The sequence below is a fragment of the Marmota flaviventris genome, chromosome 3 (assembly GCF_047511675.1).
Source record: "Marmota flaviventris isolate mMarFla1 chromosome 3, mMarFla1.hap1, whole genome shotgun sequence".
Lineage (NCBI taxonomy): Eukaryota > Metazoa > Chordata > Mammalia > Rodentia > Sciuridae > Marmota > Marmota flaviventris.
This window is the reverse complement of record NC_092500.1, coordinates 111,732,121-111,758,697: the sequence shown is the minus strand read 5'-3', so window position 1 is coordinate 111,758,697 and position 26,577 is coordinate 111,732,121. Positions and strand designations below refer to the sequence as shown.

The 26,577-nt window shown below is 43.7% G+C and overlaps 1 protein-coding gene and 1 pseudogene across 3 annotated transcripts in view; one reads left to right on the top strand and one right to left on the bottom strand.

The window, feature by feature from the left end:
• Positions 1-26,577, top strand: part of Ubxn8 (UBX domain protein 8) — a 136,666-nt gene that overhangs the window by 70,738 nt on the left and 39,351 nt on the right. The window lies entirely within an intron of this gene.
• LOC139705233 (schlafen family member 12-like) lies at positions 135-16,220 on the bottom strand (annotated as a pseudogene).

Below are 26,577 nucleotides of genomic sequence, written 5' to 3'. Positions count from 1 at the left end.
ACATCTTTCAAAATTTCCCTAATTCATAATCCCTGATATAATAGGAAATTAGGAAACATGATAAAGCCGGACAATTTGAAAAACAAACAAACAAACAAACAAACAATAAAGCAACCATGAGAAAAGGAAAAGACTGCTGAGTGCCAACTGTAATTAAAATATACCCCCAAATGAAGAAGAAATGAAAAGACAAAAATTTCCTGATTCTCCTACAGACTCATAAATTTGAAATCAATAGATAAAAGTCATGTCAACATCTTATCACTCTAAAAGGCAGTATCTGATATTAAGGGCCTTGTTACTACATGTGATAGCAGACCAACAGCAGAAACCAAGATTAATTGTCATGATACAAGGTAGCAAACAGTTCCAACCCACACAAAGAAAAAGAATGGAAAATCAGAACACAGGAGCCATGTCAGAGGTACTCCAAAGGTCTAACACAGCGTAAGTCACAAGAGGAGAGAAAAAGACAAAAGCATGATCTGAAGAGATAAACAGCAATGATTTTCTTGAAATTGATGAAGGACACCAGTCACAAACACAAGAAGCTCAGCAAGAAATATTTTAAAAAGAACAAATACCACTGGGCACAACGGCCCACGCCTGTAATCCCAGGGATTCCAGAGGCTGAGGCAGGAGGATCGCAAGTTCAAAGCCAGCCTCAGCAAAGGCAAGTTGCTTAGCAACTCAGTGAGACCCTGACTCTAAATAAAATACAAAATAGGGCTGGGGATGTGGCTCAGTGGCCAAGTGACCCTGAGTGTTCAAGAATGGGGCGGGAGGAGGGGCCAGGGCGGGGAAGGAGAGCCTGGTCCCCTCCCTGCAGAGCATGGAGATGTGGGACTTCAGCCTCAAGTAGCTTCACCAGTAGGTCGGTCGAGTTGCACAAGCTGCGCCTCCTGCTTGAGGTCAATGGGAAAGTCTTCGCTGTGACCAAATGCCGCAAGTTGTAGGGCCCCGCGGGTGCATATGGAATATTTGCTGGTAGGGATGCCTCCAGAAGACTGGCAACATTTTGCCTAGATAAGGATGCACTTAGAGATGAATATGAGGATCTCTCAGACTTGAATGCAGCGCAAATGGAGAGTGTTCGAGAATGGGAAATGCAGTTTAAAGAAGAATATGAATATGTAGGCAGATTCCTAAAACCAGGGGAAGAACCTTCAGGATATGCAGATGAAGAAGGTACCAAGGAGCACAATAAACAGGATTGAACTCTGTAAACAACCAAAGTCAGGGGCCTTCAGAACTGCAATTCTTGCTCCCTTTCACAGACTGTCCAGTGTCTTTGGGTTTGATTCACCTGCTGCAACAAACATTCGACATATTGTGTACAAGATGTATGGGTCTCACTATGAAGACTTGAACACTAGACATTTTTTATGCTGCCAGACTCATTTGTTGCAGTTGTTTGTAATGTCTGGGGTGGCTTCATCGTCCTGAAAAGGAGGGAACAGGGATTTCTTAAACTGCAAGAAAGTCATGAGGTTACTTTTAGCTTTTTCCCTTTCTCTTTTATCTTCCTCTCTTCCCCGCTTCCTCCCTTCCTCCCTTCTTCTCATCTTCCCTTCTTTCCTACTCTCCCTTCCTTCCCCTCCCCCTTTTTTAAGATATCAAAGACAACCGGATGTGTATTTGCTACTCGGTGTTTTTGAGCACTGAGGAAGGAGGAGACCTGAGCAGGGGAGGAGGTTGTTACACATGAGTTGAGTAGTTTAGGCTACTGAAACATGGAAATGTGAATTCCCAAACTTTTCTTTTGGGGGCTCTGTCAGGGAAAAGAAAAAAAAAACATTTCTAAGAAATCTTAGGAACTTAGAATGGATTTAAGTGAGTTCAAGTCAAAGCAGTTTCCCAATTGAGATCATTTGAAACCAGTTTTATTCCTTTCCTTCCTTCCTCTAGGTCAAATCAATATTTATTGTGCCTTATTTCATGTCCATAGACTTGAATTATTATTAGGGTAAGCCTTCACATGAATTCAGAAGTCACTACAAGCAGCATTGAGACTGAAGTTGGAATATTCTGTTGATCACAAAACCTTGATGTCATTCTGTGTATATAGAATGCAAAAGGAATAGTCAGTGTTAACTGACATATATGTTAATATACCCGAACTTAGTTAGCAATGTCATGGCCAAATACATTCTTCCCATGCTTTACTCTTTCAAAAAAAAAAAACAAAAAACAAACAAACAAAAAAAAACAAATCAACAACTCTTATCCCCCAACAGCGGCCTAATTTCAGGAGTCTGACCCTCACATCTCACTAGTGTGGGAGCAGGGTCATGGTGTGGATGTCTGTGTGGGTGTGTCTGGGTGTGTGAGGGTAACTTGCAAGGGACTCTTTTTGCAGAAACTGTAAATACAAGTATCGTTTTGATAAAGCATGTACAATGAATTTTTTTAAAAAGATAGAAATACATGAACAGATTTCCTATGTTCAAGGATAAAAAGACTGGTTGATAGAAATGTGTCATTCATTCCTAAATTTATCTATATATTTAATGTAACTGCAATAAACATCCAGAAAGGCATTTCTAAGGTGCTCAAGTAGATTCTAAAATTTATGAAAGGTTAAAGGACTAAAACTGTCCATATATTTTCAAAGAAAGAGAAAAAGAAGACTTACTCTTTCTGATATTTATATTCAGTTTAACATCACAATTCTGTAGGAAGAAACACACTGACCAAACATAAAAGAAATTCTACAACCACAGCTACCCATAGATGTATGCAGAAATACACTGGAGACGGTTGGGCAGATCAGTGGTGAGGGTGGGAGAATGGCTCTTCACATGGAACAAGAGGAAATAACACTCCGAGTCAGTGTCTACTGAAATGAATTAAATATTTAAAATTAAAAGGCTCAGAGCAAAACTAAAGTGTCCAGAAAACAATGAAAGGAAACATTATAGTACCTTAGAGTAGAGGAGCATCTCTCACATAAGGCACAAAGAGCAGCAAACTTCAAATTTTTAACTGGTAAGTTTGACTCTCTTAAAATTTCAAACTACTACTTATCAGAATAGGCCTTAAGAAGCTAGCCAATCCCTAAAAAACAAATGCCAAATGTCTTCTTTGATATAAGGAGAGTAACTAAGAACAGTGTAGGGACGAAGAGCAGGAGAAGAAGATTAACATTTAACAGGGATGAGAGGTGGGAGGGAAAGGGAGAGAGAAGGGAAATTGCATGGTAATGGAAGGAGACCCTCAGGGTTATACAGTGGAGGAGGTAGAGAGAGAGGAGGGGAGGGGAGGGGAGAGGTGGGGAGGGGGGAGGGTGGAGGATGGGAAAGGCAGTGGAGCACAACAGACACTAGTATGGCAATTTGTAAATCAATGGATGTGTAACTGATGTGATTCTGCAATCTGTGTATGGGGTGAAGGTGGGAGTTCATAACCCACTTGAATCAAAGTGTGGAATATGATATGTCAAGAAATTTGTAATGTTTTGAACAACCCACAATAAAAAATTAAAAAAAAAAAAAGAAAAAGAAAAAGAAAAAAAAAATAAAGTCTTTAAATAATTAAAAAAAAAAAAAAAAAAAAAAAAAGAAAAGAGAAAATGCCAAGCAGAAACTTGGAGAAGATATCCACAATCTGTAACACCTGTGACGACAAGGTGATTGATTCTACAGTCTGTAAGGTATTCTAACAAAGCAAAAAGAAAAAGACAAAGTCTAATTGGAATATAGACAAAAGACAGAACAGGCACTGCATAAAAGGTAAAGTACTTTGAACCAATAAATACATTAAGATATGATCAACCCAATTAATAAACAGGAAAGCTCATGCCACAAAGATACTATCTTGTACCCATTTGATGGAACAGACAAAGACGAGAAGAGAGGCAGAAAAATGAAGAGAAGTCTGACAATTGGAGGAAATGTGGAATTTCTAATATATTCCTGATGGGAGTAAAATGACCTGTCTAATCTGAAAAAAATATCAGCATTTTCCTATTACTTGAATATTCTCACACCTCCTGAACCAGCAATTCCACTACTAAGTGTGCTCCCAAGAGAAACTTTCACCCATGCCCCAGACTACACATGAATATTCAAGATGACACTGTTTTTAAGGCAGAACCCAGGAAATAAGTCAGTTACCCATCATCAACAACAAAAAAAGGTAATGAGAGATGTAGGGGACTGTTGTGATTTTTCAGTGACTGAATACAGCCACATTGGGAGCTACATCTCAAGCTAGGCTACCCAGGGATATATATAGACAACATAATTTGCTTCAACTAAACTGAATTAGTTTGCTCTTACTTTCATGTACAGGAGCGCCTATTTCATCAATAAAAGTCTACTCAAATTCTGAGGATTACGAATTTGACAGAATTAATGGCAAAAACATCAAAGTATTTTGATAAACACAGAATGTGTTTCGATGACACACATCAAGACAGAGCTGGCTTCTGCAAGGGGGTTTTGAACAGTCACGTCAACAAATACAAAGAAAATAGAATAAACTACCAGGAAGGTGACATCTCTATGACTGACTGAGAAAACAGTCCCAGGGCACCCTGTGACCCAGGACAGCCTAAGGAACTCTTTCTCTGGGAATTGTGAAGGCATGGCTGCAGTGTAGATCCCAAGGAGGAAGAGATACCAGCACTGACCAATGTCTGACAAAAGAAGCAGCACCCAGCATACAATACCACCCCAAGAGAGTGAGCAGGTAGCCTGCAACCAGCACAGTCACAGGGGCAGTGTGCCCAGATGCCAAACATGGAGCTGTAGGATTTAGTGTATGCCCTGCTGGGTTGCAGTCTTGCTTTGGTCTGAAACCTCCTTGATATTTTCCTGTTCCTCCCCTTTGAACTGTGAATGTTTACCCTGTTCCTACTTACTATTTCAAATCAGAAGTAACATACTGTTATAACTTAATTTTTATAGCATCCTAAAGCTGAACTGCCTTGAGTCTCAGCATACACAACTTACACTATTGAGCAATGCCAAAGCTGTCAAAACGTTGGGACTCTTTGGAATTTGTGTACAAAATGTGGGTGCATTTTGCTTTGTTAAGATGGACATGAACCTTTCAGGTGGCTATAGTAGAATATCATGGTTTGGTACTGAACTGTTACCCAAAGATTCCTGTGTTAAAGGATTACTTCCCAGAGTAAGTGCTATTGGGAGTTGGTGAAGCCATCTAAAGGTGGGGCCTAGTAGAAGTCTCATAAAGAGCCCCAAGTGCTGTAATCAGAGCTTAATAAGCAATTCAAGTGGGAATTAAGAAGACCCTTAAAGTAGATTATGATAGCCTGATCCCTCCTCCTTACACCCTTTGCCCTTGATGGGAATTGTAGAACCCTTGACCATTCTTTGTCCTCACCTTCACTCCCTGGCCATCAAGTGAGCAATTTTCTTCCACCACACATTCCCTGTCATAATGGGCTGTTTCAAAAAGAAATGCAGCCGATACATTTTGGAACCTCCAAAACTGTGAGCCAAATTATTAGAAGAAAAAAAGAGAAACATTTCCATTCCTAAGTTGATTATCTCAGAAATGTGTCATTGTGATGGAAAGCTGACCAAAGCATGGAGCTAGTTGTAATATGTCTCTTCTAAGTGGGCAGAGGAAAACAAGAGGTGGTGAACTCCCAGTGGGATCCACTAGAGACTGTTAAATTGAGCACTGACATCTCAGGAATACTGATCTTGCTCCAGTCACACCTTCCCAACCACCCCGGCCAAATGTATGCTCATTGCTAATCCCCCTTCCCTAACCTGCCTCACCATCCACCATGCACTTGATCCATTCCTCCGTGGTAAACCGCATCACTTGGTTCCCTTTCACATGCCAAGAATCAGGCTCCTCAACAAATACGGCACAGCAAAATCTGTCTACATGGAGTGCACAGACGTAGCCACGATGTCTTTCTTCATCATGGACTTCAATGAGTTTGCATTAGTAATTAATCGTCTTCTTCTCTTTACAGAAATGTTGGACAGGAAGCTCCCTAATTGTCTTTTCTATCTCAGAAAGACACCAAGGCTGTACTTCAAAGCCACTTACTTCTTTTGTTTGGCTATCTATACCAAAGAACAAATATCCCCCATCAGTATTTGCAAATGCAGAAACATACTGAGGTACCTCTTCTTTAATGAATTCCAACACATCTTCTCTTTTTCTTTTTTCTTTTTTTCCAAACACATCGTAATCTGGGACTAATTTAGTAGCAACAAGTGTTGATTCAGAAAAGTTGACTTTACTTCTGTATGTAAGTTTTGTCTTGCTAAAAAACTCTGAAGGTGAGTCCACCACACTACTTTCTTCATGAACATCAGTAGGGACCTTCATTGCATTCGTTTTTGGTGTTGAAAATAATCTGGATCCAGTTTTCTTCTCTTGGAGGAAAGCCAGTGCATGGGTACCATCCATGACAATTGTAGATGTTATATTTTTGCTATACAGATTGGTTCTCAACGTGACAATCTGCTGACCAGAGCTATCCAAGCTCCATGATTTCACAAAAATCAAAAATGTGTTAGCATTCTGCATGAAGTCAAGGTAATTTAGAACACGAGGCAGCATATCGCTGAAAGATATTTCCAAATCTTCTCCTATTCCATCTTCATTATACTTGTACTCTGTATTCTCAATTTCAGCCTTGATAACTCCTCCTCCAGAATTCAGCAAAGCACACATGGCTCATGAGACAGCCTCTTTCTGCCTTTTTCTCCTTTGTTTGTCCTTCATACTGTTCCTATTCCTCTCTCCAAGAGTGACTTTTCCTACATCTAAAACCAGCTCATTATAATCAGTTTCAAAATCAATTCTGATGTTTACGTCCACAGTGGCCATTTGGTTTCCAAGCTGAAATTCTTTCCTGTAAAACTGACAGAGCCATTAGAATGGGACCCATGCAGGAGTAAGCAAATTCTGAATTCTGAGGGAAACAGAGTGAAACCCTTTGTAGAAGTCGCCCTGGACTGGGAAGTACACAGCTAGGAAGTGACAGGTTTGGGGGCAGATTATCACATAAGACCCACAACTTACACTCTTACTGGTATTTTGATTTTGCTGCCATAGATTTCCATCATGCTCTTCTAATTCCTTAAATTTTCCCTTACTCTGTGCTTATATTATTCTTTCTGATCATTCATTTTGTATAGATTGTGTTTTCTCTTCTTTCCTTATACAAACCCCAGAAGGGAATCTATATTTTTGAACTTGTCCTTGAGTTAAGTTTTAATTATACAATTGTATCAAATTTCCATTGTGATTTTAATGATTTCAACTTTTACAGCTTTTACCTTCATTATCTCCTTTTGTAGGGAGTATTGGGGTTTGTTTGCGTGTTTGTTTTGGTACCAGGGATAGAACCCAGGAGTGCTCAACCCCTGAGCCACATGCCCAGCCTTTTTCATATTTTATTTACAGACATGGTCTCACTGAGTTGCTTAGGTCCTCAATAAGTTGCTGAGGCTGGCTTTGAACCTTGATCCTTCCTGCCTCAGCCTCCTGAGCCACTGGGAGACAGGTATGTGCCACCACACCAGGCTATTGTAGGAAGTCCTTTGGGAAAATTGTCACTTGGAATTCTAGGGGCAATCAGCAATATGACATGTTAGTTATTTTTTTCTTCCTGTTAACAATAAATGTGATTCAAAATATTTGGCCCTTGCTCTTAAGCAAAGTGGGCCACGTCACTGTGTCCTTTTCCTATCAGAAAAACCACAATATCTTCAATGAGGGAAAATTCTTACACTCAACCCGTCTGCATTATGGTCTGATTGTCTGTGTCCCCTCAACATTAATATGTTGAAAACCTTACCCCCAAGATGATTAGGCCTTTGGGAGTGGGGTCATGAAGACACAGCCCTTGACCATAGGATTCATGTTTTTACAAAAGAACCCTAGAAAGTGGGCTCAGCCCTTCTGCAATGGGAAGACACAGAGAGAAGCTGGGAATCACCCTGGGAGAAGAGGCCTCACCAGAAGCCAACCATGCTGGCACCTTGATCTTGGACTTGCCAGCCTCCAGGACGGAGAAAGAAATACATTTCAGCAATTTATAAGCTGCCCAGCTCCCAATCAATGGTGATTTGTTACAGCATCCTGCATGTCCTAAGGCAGTCTGCCTTAGTCTGTGTACTTCTGATCCATTAGCTTGTGCCTTTGAGGCCACTGGCATTACTGCTTTCCTTTAGGTTGAAAACTAAAAGATCTTTGGGTTCATCAATAGGTATAGAGACAGTTGATAGAAAAGTCCATCCTAGGTAGTCCTCACTACCCAGAAAATGTTATCAGGAGGTCATAATCTTCCCGGCCACTGCTGGATCAGTAGTAGGCACAAGTGCAAGATATTACTCTATGATTTCCTCATCATGTGACCCAGACCCCAGAACACCTGATAATCCTATGTGAATGATGAGCACTCCATACAGAAAAGAGAGTCATAAGTCCATGTAAGAACACTTTACAGGGACCAGACAAGCCTTTCAATACATGCCACCCCTCTACAGCATCAGAGTGATCACCATTCAACATAGAATAGGGGGCTCTGTGCTTTTGCCCAAACGTGCTGTGTGACACTAATGCCTTCCTCTGACAGACCTCCCATGTTCTTCCTTCTCCCCTTGGAATTTACACTGCACTGAAATGTGCAGAGAATGGTTTTCAAACTACAGGAAATCTGTATTTTGAAAGTCACTTAAGATAACCAGAAGGAAAGGCTCTGGGGCTTGCTTCGTGATGTGGACACTGACCCTTGGGAGGTTCTGAGCACTCTCCATGCTCTGGAATGCCCACCTTGAAATTTCCCAAGCCCCTTCCATGGCCTGAGGTAAACCAGGACTAGCAGTGTCCTCCTGGGAAGCTGCCCAAACCTAGAGAAGATGGCCCATGTCCCATTTCTCTCATTTTGAATACGACCTTCTATCCAGGGATCCCTGGGCCTATTGGGTTGTCTGGGACCCTGTGGCTGGCTGTGGATCCCAGGAGAACACCCCACAGGACTATTTCTTTCACAGGATCAAGCCAGGTTGCACTTCCAGGACGGTGTCAATAGACTCTTCGTCATTGACTCTAGTTATTTACATGGACAAGGGAGCCCAAACACGTTTGCTAGGTAGAATTCACCACTGAAGCCTTCTGATTCAAGGGTTTTCTTTTGGGGGATTGTTAGCTTGTTTTCATTATTAATTCATTCTCCCTACTAGGTATTGATCTGTTTAGATTTTCTATTTCTTCCTGATTCAGTGTACGTAGGTTGTGTTTCTAAGATTTTCTCCATTCCATCTCTATTTTCTAATTTGATGACATACTCTTGCTCATAGTTCTCACTGATAATCTTTTATTTCTGAGAAAATCACTAGTAAATTTGTTTCTTTCCTTTCTGATTTTAGTACTTTCATTTTCTTTTTCCTTCTTATCAATCTAACTGAAGATTTGCTGAATTTTGTAAAAAAAACCTTTCATTTATTGTTTTCTATTTTCTACTCCATTATTTCACTTATTTCTGCTCTAATATTTATAATTTCCCATCTTCTGCTGACTTGTGATTAGTTCTTTCTTTTTTTCTTCCCTGTGTCTCTGAGGTCTAATGTCAGGCTGTTGACTTGAGATCTTTCTTCAGTGTAGGTGTTTACCACTATTCAAAGCCTCCCTGTAGAACTACTCTTACTAGATCTCTAAATTTTGGTATATTGTGTTTCGTTTTCATTTATCTCAAGATATTTACTAATTTATCTTGTGATTTCTCATTTCTCATTTCAGGAGTGTGCTATTTAATTTCTGTATATTTGTGATTTTTTCCAGCTTTTTGCTTCTATTGGTTGCTCTCCCCCGCCCCAAGAAGGTAGTGGAGATGGGAATAGGAAAGCAATAAAAGGAATTAGACTAATTTTCCTATGTTCATATATGCATATGCCACCAGTGAACTCCACCTCATGTACAACCACAAGAACAGGATCCTAATTAGAGAAAGTTATACTCATGTCTGTATAATATGTCAAAATATACTCTACTGTCATGTATATCTAAAGGACAAATGTTTTAAAAGTTATTATATTTTAAAAATTCTTGCCTTTAATTTCACAGATCTTTTCCCCTTTCCAATTTCTACTCAAATTGGCTCCTGAACCCTTCTTATAAACATTTCAACTCAATTATTGCATTTTTTAGCTCTATTTCTTCTTTGGGTTTCTTTTCATAATTTCAAATATTTGTTGACATGGTCATTTTACTTATATGTTTTTTCCTGAATTCCTTTAGTTCTTAATATACATTTCCTTTAGCTCTCTGGACAAATTTAAGACAGTTGTGGGATTCTGTTTGTATCTTTTTTCAACAGATGACTAAAATTTATGTGTATATAATGTAGGAAAGGTTGTTTTAAAATATGTGTATGTTGTGGGATGATTCAATTAAGGTAATTAACATATTGTTTATTTTACTGATGTGCCTTTTTGTGGTGAGAACACTTAAAACCTACTCTCTGAGTAATTTTTCAAGAACACAATATACTGCTATGACATGGAGTCACTGTTGTACGCGAAAACATGGGGGAAAAGACAATAATCATCCTATTGAACTATGGAGAATGCTCAGCATGGCAGGAATACACATCTTTCTCTGCTTTTTTGTATAAAGATGTCACATTAAAACAATTACTGTTTGAAATTTCAACTGAAACGATTGTGCATACCTAGCTTCTTGGTTATTCATCTATACCAGGAGTCAAGACTTCTCCTGTAGCCTCAGTTTTTCTGGGACCTGTCAGAGTTTTAAGTACCTGTTGGCCCTTTTTATGTCTTCATTTGAGAAATGTCTATTATGTTCATTTTATAACGAGGTTATTTGATAGCTCGCAATGTGTTGAGTTCTTTATTTATTTATTTTTTTTTTGTGGTATAAAGTATGGGTCCAATTTTATTCTTTTGTTTGTTTGTTTGTTTGTTTTTTTAATTTTTTTTATTTTTTAATTTTTTTATTGTGGGTTGTTCAAAACATTACAAATTTCTTGACATATCATATTCCACACTTTGATTCAAGTGGGTTATGAACTCCCACCTTCACCCCATACACAGATTGCAGAATCACATCAGTTACACATCCATTGATTTACAAATTGCCATACTAGTGTCTGTTGTGCTCCGCTGCCTTTCCCGTCCTCCACCCTCCCCCCTCCCCACCTCTCCCCTCCCCTCCCCTCCTCTCTCTCTACCCCCTCCACTGTATAACCCTGAGGGTCTCCTTCCATTACCATGCAATTTCCCTTCTCTCTCCCTTTCCCTCCCACCTCTCATCCCTGTTAAATGTTAATCTTCTTCTCCTGCTCTTCGTCCCTACACTGTTCTTAGTTACTCTCCTTATATCAAAGAAGACATTTGGCATTTGTTTTTTAGGGATTGGCTAGCTTCACTTAGCATAATCTGCTCTAATGCCATCCATTTCCCTGTAAATTCTATGATTTTGTCATTTTTTAATGCAGAGTAATACTCCATTGTGTATAAATGCCACATTTTTTTTATCCATTCGTCTATTGAAGGGCATCTAGGTTGGTTCCACTTGAGTTCTTTATATATTTTGGATAGTAGGCCCTTATCAGGAGTGTGGCTGCCAAGTACATCCTCCCACCCGGTAGGTTATCTCAATCTTTTGATTGTTTCCTTTCCTGTAGATAAACATTTCGATTTGATGTAGTCCCATTCGTCTAGCTTAGGTTTTGTTATCTGCACTTTGGGGAACCTATTAAAAAAAAAATCATTGCCCAAACTAATGTCATAGAGCTTTTCTCCTTTGTTTTCATGTGCTAGTTTTCAGTTTCTGGTCTTGCACAAGTTTTTCATCTATTTTGAGTTGATTTGTGTCTCTGTTGCAAGAAAAAGGGTCTTATTTTACTCTTCTCCACGTGGATATAAAGACACTTGTTTTTTACAGCCTTTTTTTTTTTTAAATATGTCCAGGGGTCTTACCTTTCTCAGGGAGAGGTTCTGCCAAATTACTTTCTTCATAAGCATGAGCTATGTTCCCCTGGTTTCCATGCCTGCAGAGCTTCTGCCGAAAATCGGGCATTTAAAACAAAACTACCATGTCTCCCAATCTTTGCAGACCAGCTCTATGCCAGGGCAGCTCTTTACAGATGAGCTGATCCTATTCTGATCCCAGGGACCAGCTTGAGGTCAAAGTTTAAGTCTTCTCAGGTATATTGTAAGCATTCACTCTGCCTATTCTGCATGGAGTTTTCTCAATTCCTCCTAATAAATAGCTGCTTTTGAATGTCTTGATTACCCCCCAAATCTTCACCACCCTCTGCTCCTCTCATGGGCCTTGGATTGCTCATCTGCAGCTGTAATCTCTTGCCCCAGGCATCCACCGGTATGTGGTCTCCCTACAACCTTCACATGCAGTGGAAGGCACACTTCCCCATGAAATGAGATCCAAGTTAGGTGGTCCAGAGACCTGTCCTTCAGTCAGTGCCCAGGCAGGTTAGAACCCTGCCAATCAGGTTTGCTCTGGCCCTGCACTTCAAGGGAAGGGACTGCAAACAGTGCTGCTGCCCCCTGCAGCCTGAGACTTTGCCATGCCAGGGAGAGGAAGGGCAGGGGCAAGAAAAAACATCAGGATCTTCTCTGCAGGTTTGAATGTGGCTGCTTCTTGATTGGGCATCTGTGTGGTTGCTGTAAACCTCTGACTTTTACTTCAGTCAGTTTCTGTTGCTTTGGATGTTTCCACAAGGAGGAAGCTTCCTAGTCTCCACTTTGCTGACATGAGCCCTCTCATTGTTTTTTTCTTTCATTCTTTTTTCTGTTTTCTTTTGTTTTTATTTTTCCATTTTGTTTTTTCGAGATGAGGCCTCACTATGTTGCCCTGACGGGCCTTGCCTTTCTTGCAACAAGCAACCATTTGGTCTCAGCCTCCCTAGGAGCTGGGACTACAGGTTTGTAACATCCTGCTGGCTCTATCCTCATTTTTAAATAATAAATTCAGTTTGTTAATAATTTGTTTTTATGATATTCCTTGCTTTTTCATGTTCTACTTTCACATCATTGCTAGATTTTGTCACATCAATTTTTATGGTTTCTTTATAAAATCAGTTGGGGATCGATCCTAGTTTTCTGTCCTCTAACATCATACCCAACATGGTAGCTTTCAGTGGCAGAGTTTACCAAGGTCTGTCACACTTGCAGAAACTAAAATAGAAAGTTTTGAATCTTCCTATCTTATATAATCACTTTGGGAAAATAATGATTACCTGTGTTTATAAAATCTTACAAACTGCTGCATAATTTTATAGGTAGTATAAATGTACTGTTATGTAATTTTTCCTGTATACCTGAGAATTGAAGTTGCTTTCCAATGTTTATTTTAATAATTCTAAGACCTCGGCACTGTTAGATTGAGACTCGGGTATTCAAATGACCTCATCGAATTTTCATGGAGCCCAAGAGTCCCCTGGCTAAGTACCTCAATTCTATGTACAGATGTGGTTCACACATAAAGAAACAACCGCTTGGACACAGGTTGGAAGGCCACAGCAGACCGAAAGAAATGAAACCAGAGTGCAGAAAATAAGAACTGAAACCCTGGCTCAGAAAAAAAAAATCATATAAGGGAAGAAACAGTCTGGACATGTAGAAATCAAGGCTCAAGCTAAAACAAGAGGTTTTACCTGATCTTGTACATTCGGAATTAAATTAAGTATACAAAGTGTATATACACACACTGTGAGTGGTTGATGGAGTTTGAATTACTGGAGCAGTTGATGAAATACTAACAATTGGAGACGTATTATCAAATGATTTCCTAAAGGATTGCATCAGACTTTCATTAGCAAGCTTCTCTTGGGCAGAAGGATTACAGGGCTCCACCCTGGGCCTGTGCAGGCTGCTGGTTCTGAGTCTATAACAAAGTAGCCGCCTGCCCTCTGAGGGGCCTGGAAAATCAGAGCTGTGTCCTAAGACATCCTGGGACCTGGGCATTCATTCAGATGGGTCCCCTAGGCCTGGGCCCCTCCAAGAAAGCATTGGAACAGAACTCTGACAGCTCCCAAAACAGTGAGGCTACAGGAGAAGTCTTGACTCCTGGTAGAGGAACAATGAAGAAGCCAAGTAAGCAAAACTGTTTCAGTTTAAATTGATAAGAAATACTGTTTTAATGGAACATCATTATCCAAAAAAGCAGAGAAACGTGTCTATTCCTGCCATGCTGAGCTTTCTTCACAGTATTAGGGCACAATTGGGGTCCTTTACCTCATTTCTTCGTATTTCTTACACAACAGGGGCAGCTGAAATATGAGTCACCTTCCTGTCGACCAGACAGAAAAGATCCTCCATCTCTATTTCAAGAAGGGCAAGAGAGTCAGTTTCACTTCTGCTCAGTGACACATTTGAATTTCTCCATCTTAGGTTCATGCCCTTCCAGGAGGAATATGGTCCCTCATTTCATACTGTAGTCTCTGGAAGTAGACTGCTGTCACCTTTCCTCCCAGCCCCCATTCCAACACCCTCTGCATCTGGCCCTGCTATTAGGGACACTTCTGGTTCATCCACAATAAGCAAAAGGAGCAGCAGTCAATCACACCTGCCTCCCCACCCCCAACATGCCTAAGGAGCCTTCTCATACCACTGGGGAACTCGAAACTAGTGGCAGCTGTAGAAGAGGCTCCTTTAGGGGAACTTGTGGGCTGGGCTGGGTCCTTGGCCATCTCAGTCCAACACTCATGACTAGGTACAATTTTCACCATCCAAAATCAGTCTTCAGGCATATATCTGGGACACAATCCTTTAAAAAAAAATAAGCTGGAGACTGGACTCCACCAAGTCCCTAGTACCTTAAACTCAATGGCCTCCATGAACCCTTGGGTCTGGGTTCACAAGTTAGTTGTTTCCTCTAAATTCCTTTATTCCTTTGACAGTGGGAGAATTCTGTGAGGTGTGAAGTCTGGTAGAACTGCACAAAAGTGGCACCCAACTGACAGGAGAGACTAAGGAACATTCCTGGCCCCTCCTTGCTTACCAGTGCCACGTTCGATGGCATCTGGGAGGACAATGTGGTCATCTTTCTCCTCTTCTAGTTTATGAACTTTGGGCAGGGAACTACTGTGCTTGCTTTTTCTTTCTGGACCTAGACTGCAGTTCTTCAGTGACACCCCCACATTTCCTCAACTCCACTCAAGTTCAGATCTCCGGGAGGATGGGGCACCCGAGGTGCCCTGGAGACCACACGAGCCTGACCTGCACACTCGGCTAGTGCCTCTCTAACCCCGTCTCCTAAATCACAGACCCCAAGCTCCCTGTCTCAAAGCTGTTTAAGGTCTCCCCTGTCCAAGCAGGGACCAAAGTCCTTCTGGCACACCATACCCCGTGGTCCAGAGTTCAAGGTGACAGTCCTCAATGGCCTGTTAAGGTTTGGGAGAAGGTGATATGAACACTCCAGCAAAGGAGCCAAGTTTCCCAGAAAAGAGAGACACCATTCAGTCTGGAGACCGGGGTTGGGGTGAGAGTCTTCCAGAGAGAGGTGGAGTTGTGCTGCTGGTGTCCCACCTCGCCCCAGAGCCAGATGCCTAGACCTAGGGGTGGGAGTAGAGTAGAAAACTAAGGCTGGAAAATGTGGCTAAAGAGCAGGCCTCACTTTCCAGTGCATTGCCCCCTGAAACAAGACCCCTTGCAAACACCAGTGCACCCAGTGCATGCACTGGCCCTTGCATAGCAGGTGAATGCAGGTGCCAGAAAAACCCAGCCAGAAAAGAGAGCACCCTGCCTCAGAAACTTTCTTCCCCAGGCAAAGTGGAGAGGGAAACCTACCGAGCCCGTCTATGTGCTCTCCACAGGGTAGTTGCCCGTAGATCCTTCCAGCTCTTCTGCTTTCTGTTTCCTGCACCCTGGTACCTTGCACTCTCAGCGCGACTCTCACACAGAATTTTCTAGATCCCACCTTCTATCGGGCTCATGATGCTCCAGGAAGTGAGGGCACTATGCTCAATTGCACAATTGTCATTTGATTTGTCAAATTCGAAGAAGTATCTCCCTGTAGCGGGGTAACTCAGTATTTCCAAACTTTACTCCCATTCGCAGGTCACTTGCTGTCACGTTGCTTAAAATCCCAGGTGCCTCCAGCAACAGGGAGGACAGCTGTCAATGCCTAAACCAAGGGGCAAGGAGAGGCTCCTCCACAGAAGGCAGAGTCCAATGCCTAGAGCTTGTAGAACAAGGAGCAGCATGGGGACATCCTTTCACTGAGAGTCTACTATGGCTCCTGTGGTGCGACACAGCCTACCTGCCTCTTGTTTCCCCTGGCTCTGGTCCACATTATGGGGGTACATTTCTCTAGCTTAGCACTTCTCAAAACGTTACCAGAAATCACTAGTCACCGGAAACCACAGCTTTCAAATGCTCAGAAAGACAAATGGCAGTGGAGAGTGTACAAGTCTGAGCTGCTCTCACTGGGGAGCTCCTCCCCAGAGCCCACTGGGACTCAGCTGCAGACTGTTGGATATAGTCTCTGCTGCACATCTACCCAGGAGGCAAAGCAGACCACCTGTTCACACTCACAACACAGATACTGAGAGCGCAGAGCTGGGCCTCATCTCAGTTCTTGGACTCAGTGAATGGTTACACAACACAATGGTTAACGTAATAGTTACTTTTTATTCCATGTTTTTAGATTGGACAGAGGTTTCACAAGATTTTACTAAGAAAAGAGAAAGAGTAACTTTTGTACATCAACAAGCTTGATTGCAGACATAACTTTTTTTTTTTTAGTTGTAGATGGGCACAATACCTTATTTTATTTTTATGTGGTGTAAGAATCAAACCCAGTGCCTCACACCTGCTAGGTAAGTGTTCTACCACTGAGCCACAATCCCAGCCCTGCAGACCTAACTTTTACAAGAAAGAGAAACCTGACCTTTACAATAAAGAGGAGCTAAACCACAATGAGCTCTCTAGAAATCCTGTTGACTTTTTAAAAATATCTTGTTTACTAGGAGAAAGGCTTATATATTACAATTAAGGTGGGGATCTTTTGGACACTACATCATTTGGAGTATTTGTGGTACATCGTTACCCCCTCTATGCTCATTATTTAACCCTTTAAATCAAAAAACATCATTATCTTCTAGGCTTAACATTTTATATAATGCCGTAATCTTAATTTCTCTCTCTGTTACTCCCTCCCCACCCCAATAGCTGCTTCTGTAGTTGACCCAATGTTTCATTGTAAAAGGGAGACAAACATGAAAGCAATAAACAATAGCATAATCCATACTATGTCAATTAAACTTTTGAATCCACCAAGAATAGAAAAACCATCCTCCAAAGAGTGAGCTTGGTTCCCAAGCCTTAATGCCCTTTCAGGTTTGAACTAGTACATGTGCTAGTTGTTTTTTTTTTTTTTTTTTCAATTTAATTAATAAGTTTAAATTTTATATAAGAAAAGTATACATATTTTTATGACCATTAAAGTGTCCAGACTTCCTTTTAAGCCTTAGTCCTTTATGAATTTTTTTCAATTAGTTATATATAACAGCAGAATGCATTTTGACTATTAAACACAAATGGAGGCAACTTTTCATTTCTCTGGTTAGACACAGTGCACAGTCACCCCATTCCTGCAATCATACATGTACATAGATTAATACAATCCACCTCATTCCACCATCCTTCCCACTCCCATATCCCCTCCCCTCCCACACTCCCCTCTGCCCAATCCAAAGTCCCTCCCATCTTCCCTTGCCCCGCCCCCCATTATGGGTTAGCTGTGTGTTTGGTTGTTGTCAGTCCTGTAGTAAAGACCAAGGAAAGGACTGTGTATATGACAGAAGTAAGGGGTGGCAATGCACCATAGTATGAGAGCCCTCTTACAGGATGAAACAGTCCATTTGTCCTGTTGCTTAGTTTATTTTCCTCCTTGCATTGATCAGCCAGCCCTCAAGTGGCTGAAGCAGGGCTGCTGTTTCCTCAAGCTTTGGTGTGTGCAGGCTAGCCAGCTTCCAGGGTGACCAGAGCAGGGCTAGTGTCCTTCTGATCCTCAAGCTTCTCTGGTGTTTCCTTCTTCCTGATGGTCAGCTGAAGGGGAGCAAAAGAATGTACATGAGATTCTATTACAGACAGTCTAAAAACAAACCAAAAAGAACAAAATATTACATAATACACTATGTATATGTGTGCGAGTATATATATGTGTGTGTGTGTGTGTGTGTGTACACACACACATACATTTGGTGATACTGTAAAGAGGAGTAAAAAAGTTGTGGACACTGCTCCCTGTGTGTGCGGCAGAGGTGGGGGATATCCTGGAAGGTTTGAACTACATAGATTTATCTCAATGTAACTTTAAACAAATTTGAAAACAGCTTTTAATTCCATGAGCCTGACCCAACATTTCATGCTTTGGTTTATGACCTTCCATATATTATTATTTCCTCTAAAAACATGATGTAAATTTCAACTCCCTACCTCACAGGTCAGTTGTCATCCAAAGGTGCACTTCTAGGTGTGTCACCTTTAGTCTGAGAATATATTTCTGCATGGAAATATTGCTGAATGCCTACCTGGCTCCCAAGGTGAGGTAGTGCAGAACAACTTGATTTGCCCATGGCTTATTGTCGGGAGCTGCCTTGGATGCAGACGCCTTTAAGCCCTGATGCACCGGGTTCTGAACAATTATTGCATTCAGTCTGGCAGGGCAGTGCCAGGTTGCAGTAATGTGGGCGTCACCCCAGCTCAGATAACAAGGCATGGCTCCAGGTGTAGGCATCACCCACTGGGGTTGAGTTACACTCATCTGTTCCCTTGTATTCCGACCCCTTTGCCCTTTTTGGGATAAAATGTTCTATGGAAACTCCCCTTGTGTGTCTCCTATGTAACAATAAAGAATTCCAGTGGTTCTATGTCTTTCCATGGGCCTTACGTTCACAGAGCCACCCCCGGATTATTGAAAAGGTACTTCTGTGTGGTTGTGTGCCTTCTTTGTCATTTTCTTAAATTATTGGAATAGTCAGATTTATGAACCACGCATTAGGTCTCCAGCTATGACAGATGGTGATAGCTTATCATCCTCACCATCTTTGTTTTACCAGATGCAAAACCAAGGTTGTACCTAGTTCTGGACCCTGGACAAGGTCACCCAGTTAAAAGGGATGTGAATTCAGCTCTACCAACTCTGATGCCTTTGCCTCTCCCCACACTACCCTTTGCAAGACAAAACTAGGTAACATATTTTTCCTTTCTTGATAATCTCATGGAAGAAGCCAATGTCAGACTAAGTTTGGTAGTTCTAGGAGGGTATTTTCCCAAGAGGGGGCTTTTCCCCAAGTCCAGGTGGGTGGAGTCTGTCCAGTCTGGCTCATACCACTGCCCAGAGCCCAAGAGCCCAGATGGCTTTCTCTGGAATCCAGAGTCCCCTTCAGAGAGGAGTGTGAGGGTGAGTTAGGAAGCTGCTTCCAGGCTGGACTCCCAGAGCAGCCAGAGATCCCTCTCCAGCTTGCCCCACAGGGTCAAGGTCCAGAGGAGGCCAGTAGCTCCACCTCTGCCCCCTCACCAGCAGGCTGGACCCACCTAGCCCCGCCCACTGCCTGCTGTGAGGACTGCAACCTTTGTTTAAAGTACTCACTTGTTTTCCTTGGATGAGTTCCCTGAGTCAGCACAACTCCTGCTCAAGGGCCCAGAAGGACTGGTGGGTGGTCCTGGGGGAGGAAAGGCAGGTGGCAACCGGTGGGCACTGATGAGGCGACTGGGATGGAGACTGCCCAACTTCCCAGCTTCTGTGGTCTTGGGCAGCACAGCAGCATCTTTGGGATGGAATCACTGAAGAGGCCTCATGGAGTGGTAGCATCTGGTGGCAGCAGCAGCAACATGTAGCTGCTTCAGGCGTAGGGCATCAGGCGAGGGAGGTCCGGAGTTGAGAGTTGGCGTGGGGGTGGCAACAGCTGAGGTGTTGGCATCCAGCTGCAGTTTGGGAGATCCCTTGCTGCATACTCACAGTGGCGGTGGCAGCAGAAGAGTCTGGAAGCTGCTGTGGTGACAACAGAGGGATGTTGCCATGATCATTTCTGTCCTGCAGTGCCACAGGAGTCTGGCTGCAGTGGGTGAAGTGGGCATCCAGTGCTGAGTATCGCTGTCTTGCGTCCATGATGGAGTCTGGTGGTGGCAGCAGCAACATGCAGCTTCATCCGGGAGCCGGCATGGGGCACTGGAGTCAGGCATCATGGCGGGGGGTGAAGGGCATTGATGTTGGGCCCTTGGTGGGCAGCATCATAGTCCAGCTGGGGTTTGGGAGTTTGGTTGCTGCACGGTGGCGGCAGCACCAGTAGAGTCTGGAAACGGGGCTGAGGACACAGAGGCGTCCAGTGGTGAGCATCTTCATCCTGCTGGGGTAACAGGAATCCTGCTGCAGTGGCATCTGGCGACCATGTGGGGAGTCCGGTGGCTACAGTGAAGAGCTCCAGGCTGGTGGCGGCAGCGAGGGCGCAGGGCAGTGAGCCTCAGAGTGGAAGGGCGACGAGAGGCTGGAATGGCCTCTGCAGTGGCTGTTCCAGGCCCTGGGTCTTGGTCCTGGCTGAGCGGCCTGTTCAGGAAGCAGCACGAGGGGGGTGGCAATACCCAGGCAGCTGCTGAGGACCTTAGGCTGCCCACACCTGCCTCGCCTGGCACTGGCCATGAGCCTGCCGGGTGGCTGCTCGCCCCATCCCCGATGTGGCCTCTGCAGGGGAACTAGGCCATCTGCCAGGTGGGGCAGCCTTGGGAGAGGACCCCCACCTTCCTAAGAGACATCCCACCTGGGCTGTGGGGGGAGAGAGCAGAGGAACTAGGACCTCTTCATTCTCAAAGTGCATTTCTGATTGGAAGCATTTCCTCTCAGAACTGGAACAGGACAAGGATGCCCTCTCTCACCTTCTACTCTACATAGTCCCTGATACTCTAGCCAGAGTTTAAACTATACTGCTGTTTAAACTCCACTACAGCTTAGACTACACAACAGAGCTGTAGATGAAAGAAATTAAAGGGATAGGAATAGGGGAAGAAGAACTCAAACTATCCCTATTTGCTGATGACATGATTCTACACATAGAGGATCCAAAAAAACTCCACCAGAAAACTTCTAATATTAACAAATTCAGCAATGTCACAGGATATGAAATCAATATTCATAAATCAAATGCATTTCTATCTATTAGTGATGAACCCTCTGAAAGAGAAATTAGGAAAACTATCCCATTCACAATAGCCTCAAAAATGAAATATTTGGGTATAAATTTAACAAAAGAGATGAAAGACCTATACAATGAAAACTAAAGAAAGAAATTGAAAAGACTTTCAAAGATGGCGGACCAGAGGGAAGCAGCATCTGTGTTGCTCTGTGATCCAGATCTCTCCTAGTAGGAATTCTGCATCTCTTGAGAGTGTTAGAGGCCCCTGTACAGCTTCTCTCTACAGAAATGACCAGCGCTGTGACCTCGCGCAGGACTCAGGGCCTCAGTGTCCGAGCAGGACCCAAAGCCAAAGTTGCAGTTCACTTAAGACTTGGCCAGCGCCTTAGCAGAACCACCTACCAACACATCTGCAGACCGCCGAGACTCGCTCCACTCCCACGCAGGTCACTCAGCTGCTACCTCCCCACAGCACAAGGCCATCGGTTCCCCTGACATCACCAGACACCCCGGCTCTGGAAGCACACCGACTACATCTTGGAAAGCATTCCTTGCCATTTTGAGGTGGGCATGGCTATCGGATCCCTCCCCTTTTGAGCAGGTACCTGATTCCAATTCCTCCCTCATGGAATTAATATTGTCAAAATGGCCACACTATCATAAACCTTATACAGATTTAATGTGATTCCAATTAAAATCCCAATAACATTCCTCATAGAAATAGAAAAAGTAATCATGAAATTCATTTGGAAAAATAGACACAGAGAAATCCTTATTGACAAAGCAATCCTTAGCAAGAAGAGTGAAGTAGGAGACATCACAATATCAAACCTTAAACTATACTACAGATCTGTAGTAACAAAAACGGCATGCTATTGGCACCAAAATACACATGTAGACCAATGGTCCAAAATAGAAGATACAGAGAAAAACCCACATAAATGTAGTTATCTCATTCTTGCCAAAGGTGCCGAAAACATACATTAGCTAAATGATAGCCTCTTCAACAATGGTGCTGGGGAAACTGTAAATCCATATGTAGCAGACTGAAATTAAACCACCATCTCTCACCTTGCACAAACACTCAAAGTAGATCAAGGACCTAGGAATTAGACCAGAGACCCTGTACTTAAGAAATAAAATCAAGAATTAATAATGGGATGGATTCAAACTTAAAAGCTTCTTCTCAGCAAAGGAAACAATAATATGAAGAGAGAGCTCACAGAGTGGGAGAACATCTTTACTACACGCACATTAGATAAAACACTAATTTCCAGGATATATAAAAAACTCAAAAACTTCAACACCCAAAGAATAAATAACCCAATCAATAAATGGGCTAAGGAAATGGACAGACACTTCACAGAAGATACACAGTCGATCAACAAATATATGAAAATATGTTCAACTTCACCAGAAATTAGAGAAATGCAAATCAAAACTACTCTAAGACCATCTTACTCCAGCCAGAATGGCAGTTAACAAGAATACAAGCAACAATAAGTGTTGGTGAGGATGTGGGGGGAAAGGCACACTCATACATTGCTAGTGGCATTGCAAATTGGTGCAACCACTCTGGAAAGCAGTATGGAGCTTCCTCAAAAGACATGGAATGGAACCTCCATTTGACCCAGAAATTCCACTCCTCAATCTATACCCAAAAGACTTAAAATCAGCATACTAGAGTGATGCAGCCACATCAATGTTTATAGCAGCTCAAGTCACAGTAGGTAAACTGTGGAACCAACCTAGAAGTCCTTCAAGAGCTAAATTGATAAAGAAAATGTGGTATATGTGCACAATGGAATCTTAGCTTTAAAAGAGAATAAAATTATGACACTTGCAGGTAAGTGGATGGAGTTGGAGAATATTATGTAAGTGAAAAAAGCTAATCCTCAACAACAACAGGCTGAACGTTCTCCCTGATAAGTGGATGCTGATCCATAATGAGGGGGGCAAGGGAAGAATGGAGGAACTTGGGGCAAAGGGGAAGGATAGGAGGGACGCGCATGGGGTAGGAAAGAGGGTGGAATGAGAGGGATATCATTACCCTAGGTACATGCAGGACTGCACATATGGTGCAACTCTACATCGTGTTCTACCAGAGAAATGAAAAGCTGTGCTCCATTTCTGTACAATGAACCAAAGTGAATTCTGCTGTTATGTACAACTAATTAGAGCTAATTAATTTTTTTAAAGTACATTTCTTTGTCTAAGGGTGGCAGAAGACCAAGACCAAGGACGGCACGTCTTGGGGTTCCCTCTGCCATCTATGCCCTCCACTCTTGTCCCGCCCCAGGGATGCGCTTTGAGGGGGAGGATTTGTAGCCCCACCCCCCACTGCCTCTGCTCTCAGTGGCCACAGCCCAGGAGAGATGTCGCTGGGGAGGGTGGGTGTCCTCTCCAAAGGCTGCCCCGGCTGGCAGCGGGCCTACTCCCCCCGCAGAGGCCGCAACCCAGGGAGGGGCAGGGCGGACCCGGGGTGGGGCGAGCTGCCACCCGGGGGGCTCAGGGCCGGTGCCAGGCGCCACCTGCGTGCGCAGCATAAGGTCCTCAGAGGCTGTGTGGGTACCGCCGCCTGCCGTGTCCTGCTTCCTGAGCAGGCAGGCCCTGCCAGGAGCAAGACAAGTGGCCTGGGGCAGCCACAGCACAGGGCACCCCATCCTCTGGTCGCCCTCTGACTCTGAGGCCCGCTGCCCTACGCTGTCGCTGTCGCCACAGCCAGCGCTCCACACTGTGGCCACTGGAGTCCCGACCTGGCCACCAGCAATGCTGCCAACACCTCCACTGCACTGGAAGCAGACTCCCGCCACCGCTAATGGATGAGGATGCTCCTATTTGGACGCCTATTTCCATGCAGCCACCGATTCAACTGGACTCCCCAAAGGGCCTTAGGGCGCCTAGGCTCGCTGATGAATGCCCTGCCCGCAGAGGGATGCCGCTGGTTGCTGGGAACCTCCAATGTGGAACCCTAATGTGGAACGTTGAGGATGACTGCTGTTCGCTTCCACCCTGCAACTGGACTCCTCCATAGGTGGCGCCTACACCTCCAGGCTTGGGGAGGGTGTGGGCACCGCATTTTACCTGTGCCACCTGTTCATCCTGCCAGGGGATTAATTCACTAATTGGCTTTAGGCTCTCATAACAGGATCATTTCCCCTCTAAACCTTCTTGCATTGTCTCACCCATGAGCTTTTGGGGGACACCGAGAAACTCAACCATATCGCGTCTTCATCAGATAGCTTAGCAAGATCTTCTTCATGACTTGCTGTAGCTTCTACATCAGCACTTGCTGCTTCACCCTGCACTTGTCTTATATGGAGATGGGCCGCTTGCCTCCAACATCATGAACCAAATTCTGCCACCTTCAGACTTCTTCTGGAGCTTTCTCCCTTCTCTTGGCATCAGAAAAATCTAATGTTTTGGCCTTATCTGGATGCGGTTTTGGCTTAAGGGAATGTGGCTTGTTTCATCTGTTCTCCAGACTATGAAAACTTGATCCCTATCAGCTGTTTTGCTTTCTTATCATTCACATATGCCCTGGAGCAGCACTTTAATTTTCTTTATGAACATTTCCCTTGCATTCTCATTGGGACTAACTATTCAAGAGGCACAGCTTTTTTTTTTTTTTTTTTTCTTTTCTTTCTTTCTCTTTTAAATAGTTTTAGATCAACAGCATGCCTTTCTTTGTTTAGTTGTTTTTTTTTTTTTTTTTTTTTTTTTTTTTTTTGTAGTGCTAAGGATTGAACTCAGTGCCTCATACATTCTAGGCAAGCACTCTGCCACTGAGCTACAGCCCAGCCCAAGGCACAGCTTTCTATTTGGGATGCAAAACATGGAACTCTTCCTTTTATTCCAACTGTTCAGTCCATTACAGAGTAATTAACTGGTCTAACTTCAATATTGTTTCTTAGGGAATGAGAAGAAGGTGAGTCATGATCTGTGGAGCAATAAGAAGACACATATTAAGTTTGCTGTCTTATATGAACAGGGTTTGTAGTGTCACATGACATCTAACCTAGTTAACGTCACAGAACACAGTAGGGGATAAAATGCCCTGAAATCCTCACCACCCTTTAGGCAGTCATCTCTGCTCCATGCACAGGGGCCCCACAGGTCCCCTGTGCTCTAAGGGGGCTCCATCTTCAGCTATTCAGTGCTGGGGGTGGCACAGCCTGGTGAATGGATTGAGCACTATTGTGTCAACATAAATGTTTGTTACTAAAATACTTACAATGCCATCCCAGACATTTAAAAAAAAAACCCACCATCACAAAAAATAAAATAGACAGTTTTAGTGGGAGGAGGCGGATAGCTGTGGTGGGGCATCTGGCACAATGCGCAGGTGCTCACACGTGGGAGGTGCCCTCAAGGACTTTAGAACTAGGGCAGCGAGAAAACATTCTAGGAGAAGTGGAGGCTTCTGGTCTAATCGTTTCTTGACCCCCTGCCTCTGGCATTTGTGTGTGTGTGTGAATTTTATGTAGCTGCCAGGGAAGATGGCTGACTTTGAAAGAATGGGATGGCAGCTTGGGTCACCACCTGTACCAACTGGAAGATAATGATGTAAAGGGCCTCTCCTTCAGCTGGAACCTCCCAAGGCCCCCCGCATGGGGAGTTTCCCAGAGAGTGTCCAAGCAGGTCACATGCAGCAGAGCAAAGGGGGCAAAACTGTGAGGCACATGTGTGGGTAGGAGTCTCCCCTCACTTTCTCTCCAGTCTCTATACAAAAAAGCACGGGCAATCCAGGCTGGGATTGGCTGTGCTGGAGAGGGATCCTCACAGGGCCTGGCTCTGAGGCTCCAGCCACGCTTCTCTTCCTTGGGTACCCAGAATCCCACCACAGCTTGCTTTGTTCCTTCTACAGAGTAAGCCCCAGACCTCTGTCCTCTGCTGGGAAACAACAGGGTAGACCCTGAGGTCTGCCCAGCCATCCTCTACAACAGCCCCCCAAGTGACCACTCTCGAGACAGCAGCCCTCCCTCTTGGCCTAAAGACCACTCACTTCTTGTCTTGAAGGTACTCCTCCTCAACATATGGCTGGAGGCGTCCATACCTAGAGAATACCAGGAGGCTGTGACCTCTAATATCCTGTGTCCCTCATCTGTCGAGATGCCTGGTGGACTTGACTAACTTACTGACGATAACGGGAGCTCAGGAGGGCTGGGAGAGTTTGTCTGCACTGATTCCTAAATGATAGGCCAAGTACCTGCCAAAGGTAGGTGCTTCATATATATTTGAGCCATGAATGAACCCAACCACCTGCTGCCTGGCTACCTCAGGGCCAGGACCCTCTCAGTTGACCCCAGGGGTCCCTGTTCTGTCTACAGGCAGGTTGGAACCCTCCCAGATGCAACCCACAGACTCCTTCCCAAATGTGGAAACTGCTTTTCCTGAGGCCTCAGAAGAGTGAGGTCTGAGGCAGAGAACTTCCTCTCAGGGAGGGGACAGGCCCCCAGGGA